Source organism: Rhineura floridana, chromosome 3 (genome assembly GCF_030035675.1).
Source record: "Rhineura floridana isolate rRhiFlo1 chromosome 3, rRhiFlo1.hap2, whole genome shotgun sequence".
Lineage (NCBI taxonomy): Eukaryota > Metazoa > Chordata > Lepidosauria > Squamata > Rhineuridae > Rhineura > Rhineura floridana.
The window spans coordinates 111,902,220-111,908,219 of record NC_084482.1 but is presented as its reverse complement, the minus strand read 5'-3'; the positions used below and the strand labels follow the sequence as shown (position 1 = coordinate 111,908,219).

The following is a 6,000-nucleotide window of genomic DNA, read 5'->3' as shown; positions in this document are numbered from 1 at the left end:
GTGTCTCCAATACCCAGCTCACCAAGTTGGCCCAGAAGGATACCATGGTCAACAGTATCAAAAGCCGCTGAGGGATCAAGTAAGAGTAACAGGGTCGGACTCCCCCTGTCCTTCTCCTGATATAGATCATCCATCAGGGCGACCAAGGCCAATTCAGTCCCATAACCAGGCCTGAAGCCAGACTGGAATGGGTCAAGATAATCTGTTTCATCCAAGAGTACTTGCAATTTCTGCACAACCCTCTTGATCAACTTCCCTGAAAAGGAGGTATTTGTAACCTGGTGGTAGTTGTCACAAATCAATGGTCTTGCAGGACATATTCCCAGGAAAGCATGCATAAGATTGCAGCCCTAGTCATTGTGCTAAGTAAGCTACAGGAAGAGGGTCTCAAACTAGGGGCCCTGTCATAGCATCAAATGGCATCTATTTGTTAAACAGAAGGGTACTTTTAATCTTGTTCTACTCCTTTATTTTGGTACTTAAACCTTCCTTGAGGTCAGAGCATGAAGCTGCTTCCTTATCAGTTGTTGGCCAGTCCCCAGCACTAGGAAAATCTAGAATTTAGATATCTTGTTGACTCCAAGGGCAAAAAAAGACAGTAAACATTGCATAGGATTTAAGGGGCTGGCAGATACAATGAATTAAAGTGGTGTGTAGGTAAAGGCAGTGACGGTGCATAAACAGCAGAGGAGTTCTCTGTGTTACAGAGATTGTTACTGAATAGTAGCAGTTGCTACAGTGCTGCTGGCTTACAATCCAGACCAGACAAGCACCCCTGCCCCTTACAAGCTCCCATATCCTTTAAGATCACTAACTCTAGAAAGAGTCAATCATTTTGTGTAGCTCTCATGCTTCCTGTCCCTTGAGACTAAGGATGGGAAACTCTCGCTAATCTATTTCCAGGTCTTAGGCTTCCACTTCAGTCACTTCCCTCTGCAAGTGATCACTTCAGACCTCTAACAAGAACAATCTGACCCTCTTCTGACTCCCCACTGGGGTAAAGGGGGAAAGAAAAAGGAGTACTCCTGCCCATTTTACTTCCGGCTTCACCCCCACCTACAGTTGCCATGTGCTCCTGACAAGTTACCCCTGGACAGAAATGAGGGATAAATGCAAATTATATTTTAAAAAATTATTTAGAGCCTAGCTACAGATGCATAACTGCAACTATGAAGCCTTAGCAAGAATACAGGGGTAGTATTCAAATTCAAATTACTCCAGTGTGAAGAAAACCTTGTTCAGACTGTATTCCTATAACCTCTTTCCTGGGAGTAGGCCACATGTATAGGATTGCACTGTCAGAGAAGGCAGGTACAGTATAGGATTTCACTACTAGATACTTCACTCATCACTTTTAATCTCAGTATTTCTATTATGGAAACAAATCTAAGGAATGAGCAGGGAAAGGAGATTTGGCTCAAGATAACTTACTTGGGCAAACTCTAGACAAGAGACCCAATTACTGTACCAAGAATGTCCCCTTTATATGATCTTCCTGATAGACTTGGGACAATGCACTTCCTCCATTAGCATCATCAGTGAGGTCCGGCAGATGATACAAACCTGAAATTGGAAAGGTCTTAAGCTCAGCGATAGCATACCTGCTTCCTATGCAGAAGGTCTCAGAATCCCTAACATTTCCTGGCAGGGCTAGGCCAGATTCCTGATCGAAATCCTGAAGAGTCATTGCCAGCTGATGTAAACAATTCTGAGCTAAATGTATAAATGGTCTGACAGGGTAAGGGAGCTTTTTGTGTTCCAAAACCTGCATCCTTGCTTCACCACAGCCTGAGCTGAACATGGACGAAATAATGCAGCCTGTCACACCAACACACCAGCAGATGAACAAACAAGGGTGAGTTACACCATGTGAGAGATGTTAACTTCAGTGTTCCCTGTCAGCTATTATAATGAACCGAGAATCTCAATTGCTTGCTTGCTGCCTGATCTTGATATCCTCTTTTTCATTAAAAAATGGGGCACTAAGTGACTTTCCCCTACTTTCTGACACAACTGCTGCCCAAAACCAGACTCACCAAAAAAGTATTTCTTACATTTATATCCCACCTTTCCTCCAAGGAGCTCAAGGTGGTATACATGGTTCTCCCTTCCCCATTTGATCCTCACAATAACCCTGTGAGGTAGGTTAGGCTGAGAGATAATGACTGGCCCAAAATCACCACCCAGTGAGCTTCACGGCTCAGTGGGGTTTCAAACCCTGGTCTCCTACATCATAGCACAACACGCTAACCATTACATCATACCGACTCCCAATACTCGAGAGGAAGCAGTGTACCAGCCAGGTCTGTGTACTTTAAGTTGTTGCCAGTCAAAGTTAAGTTTTCCAAATGGTATGAACAACAGGATGGATATGAGAAAATACACAATTTTGCATAATTTTACACTTGTCAGCATCCAGCTATTCCTGTTGCAGAATTTGGGATACCTTTGCACAAAGTTGTTTGCACTGAAGACACATTGTTCTCCTTACTAAGCTTGAGTACTCATAGGAATTGTGAGTAGTTGTGATACGGATTCAGTTGGCAGGGGGAAAGGACCAGAAGTATTGCTACTATAGAAAAAGATGTGGGGGATACTAAAGGGCCACGGTGGGTAAGAAGGACCAGTGCAAAACACCTAGTCCAAGCTCCCTTCAAAGACCCAACTGGTTGTTAACCAATTAGAGAGTAACACTACACCCACAATTTCATAAACCTCTTTGAAACCATGAAGGCCAGAAACTTGGTTCTCTTTAAAAATGAAACACACATGCACAAAATTCAGTACAAAATCATAGTGCTGTGCAGTTGACCAAACCCCTCAAATGTTTAGCTGCAGTCAAGAGTTTTTAGTTTCTAAATATATACACATGATTTTTCCAGAGTCAAAATGTTTTATTGTGTACTATTATAAAAAAGAGAGAAAAGGACAAGACAAAAAGCCAACCTTGAGCCAACAACGTTTCGTACATAATGAACACAAATCCTGGAAGAAAGGATATATTGTAGAGATGTAGAACTTAACTTTTAATTTAACATTAAAGGAGGAATTGGAAAGCAGATGGAATGAATGGAGAGAAAGTAACGTTTTCCTTTAAAAAATAAAACTCTTTTAAGTGTTGGGGTAGGGGTGAAGGAGGAAGTAGGAATAAGAGAAATTAAGGTGTTCAAGACTGAATAATCAAAGCGGTCTTCCTGTCCACCACATTCCATCATTTACAGTATCTGACTTTTCTCCTTTGGCAATGCAGGAAGTGTACCTCTCTTTCCCAAGCCCATAGCCAGACCAGTTGCTAACAAAGCTGAGCTCTAAAAGTCACAGTTAAAAATAGTTATAAATAAAGATTTAAATTCCGCCTTTGACATTCAGGTTTTCTTTTGTTTAAAAAATATAAACAAACAGTTTATTTCTGTTGAATGCTCCCAATATATTTCCATTCTTCACTTCATGCCACTGCAGAAAGGGGGGGGATGGGACAAAGGAACATATTAAAAGTTTTATTTATTATTATTATTATTTATTAAATTTATATACCGCCCGACTAGCAATAGCTCTCTGGGCGGTGAACATAAAATAGCATAAAAATACAATGAATAACAAAATAATACTAAAATACAATCAACAATCCAATACAATAAACATTATTAAAATTAGATCAATGTAACTTAAAATGCTTCAGAGAATAGGAAGGTTTTGACCTGGCGCCGGAAGGAAAGCAGAGTCGGCGCCAGGCGTACTTCCTCAGGGAGACTGTTCCATAGTTAGGGGGCCACCACTGAGAAGGCCCTAGATCTTGTCATCACCCTCCGGGCCTCCCTGTGAGTTGGAACCCGGAGGAGGGCCTTCATAGCAGAACGTAGTGCACGGGCCGGTTCATATCGGAAGAGGCGTTCCGCAAGGTATCGTGGTCCCGCACCGTATAAGGCTTTATAGGTTAATACCAACACTTTGAATCTAGCCCGGAAACATATTGGCAACCAGTGCAAGCTGGCCAGAACAGGTGTTATATGCTCGGACCGCTTGGTCCTTGTCAGCAATCTGGCCGCCGCATTTTGCACTAGTTGTAGCTTCCGAACTGTCTTCAAAGGTAGCCCTACGTAAAGCGCATTACAGTAATCCAAACGTGAGGTTACCAGAGCATGTACCACTGATGTAAGGTCCTCTTTACTCAAATAGGGACGTAGCTGGGCTACCAACCGAAGTTGGTAAAACGCATTCCTAACCACCGAGGCTACTTGAGCCTCAAGTGAGAGGGAAGAGTCTAAAAAGACTCCCAGACTACGAATCCGGTCCTTTAGGGGGAGTGTAACCCCGTCCAGGACAGGGTATATATCCACCATCCGATCAGAGAACCCGTCCACCAACAGCATCTCAGTCTTGTCTGGATTGAGCTTCAGTTTGTTAACTCTCATCCAGTCCATTGTCGAGGCCAGGCAACGGTTCAGCAAATCGACAGCCTCACCTGAAGAAGATGAAAAGGAGAAGTAGAGCTGCGTGTCATCAGCATACTGATGACAACGCACTCCAAAACTCCTGATGACCTCTCCCAACGGCTTCATGTAGATATTAAAAAGCAGGGGGGACAAAACTGACCCCTGCGGGACCCCATATTGGAGAGCCCGCGGTGTCGAGCAATGTTCCCCAAGCACTACCTTCTGGAGACGACCCGCCAAGTAGGAGCGGAACCACTGCCAAGCAGTACCTCCAACTCCCAACTCCACGAGCCTCTCCAGAAGGATACCATGGTCGATGGTATCAAAAGCCACTGGAGATCAAGGAGAATCAACAGAGTTACACTCCCTCTGTCTCTTTCCCAACATAGGTCATCGTACAGGGCGACCAAGGCTGTCTCAGTGCCAAAACCGGGCCTAAAACCCGATTGAAATGGATCTAGATAATCAGTTTCATCCAATAGCACCTGGAGCTGGCCAGCAACCACCCGTTCCAAGACCTTGCCCAGGAATGGAACATTCGCCACTGGCCTGTAGCTGTTAAAATTGTCTGGGTCCAAGGAAGGCTTTTTCAGGAGTGGTCTCACCACTGCCTCTTTCAGACAGCCCGGGACCACTCCCTCTCGTAAAGAGGCATTTATCACTTCCTTGGCCCAGCTACCTGTTCCATTCCTACTAGTTTTTATCAGCCAGGAGGGGCAAGGATCCAGTACCAAAGTGGTTGCACGTACCTGTCCAAGCACCTTGTCCACGTCCTCGAGTTGAACCAACTGAAGCTCATCCAACAAAACAGGACAAGACTGTGCTCCGGACATCTCACTAGGATCTACTGCTATAACTTGAGAGTCTAGGTCCCGGTGGATACATGAGATCTTATTCTGGAAGTGATCGGCAAACTGATTACAGCGGGCCTCCGATGATTCCACCGTGTCCGGAGGGTGGAAAAAGTTTTGTATTATAAAGGAGGAAATTTTGCCAGTGAATGAGTTGGAAAATAATCTGCAAATGAATTACGAGCAATTGACATCTTTTCTCACCCACACATGAAATGACATGCTATTCTTACTGCTGTGAACAACCAAAAAACCAATGACCCAGCTCTTCTTCACCGCAGAGCCATGTGACTTTCCCAAAGAAGGAAAAAAGAAAGAACTCCCAAGTACTTGGAGACAGATTTTAGGCCTGACACATTCTAAAGCAATCCTTCTTTGGGGATACATTTTGAATGGCAATTCTAATAAAGAGTATAACCCACTGTAAAGTGCTATAATACAGTTATAGGAGTTACTACTACAATTTCCATTATTCCTGATGATTGTCAATGTTGGCTGGGTCTGATGGTGTTGGGAGTCCAACAACATTTAGAGGGCCCAAGTTGGGGATGGTGGCTTTACACACTTGCTCTTCAAACCATGCCTCCGAAGAAGGATTTTCCTGAAAACAAGCATGAAAAAAATAGCAATCTTCAAGCGCCTGAAATTCCTCCCTGTTTTTTCTTGTCAGTGTTGCTTTCCTGGTTTCCCCAATTTACACTGGAAGATTCATGAAC

The 6,000-nt window shown here is 43.8% G+C and overlaps 1 protein-coding gene across 5 annotated transcripts in view; it reads right to left on the bottom strand.

The window, feature by feature from the left end:
- Positions 1–2,873: 2,873 nt before the first annotated feature.
- The window catches only part of TCOF1 (treacle ribosome biogenesis factor 1), a 60,527-nt gene continuing 57,400 nt past the window's right edge, over positions 2,874–6,000 (bottom strand). For 4 of the 5 annotated variants that reach the window (XM_061617369.1, XM_061617370.1, XM_061617371.1 and 1 more), the window contains one exon: positions 2,874–3,453. The gene's annotated coding sequence lies outside the window, so the exon portion shown is untranslated. Of the gene's footprint in view, positions 5,886–6,000 lie in introns of all 5 variants that reach the window. The other variant, XM_061617368.1, reaches the window with a different exon arrangement.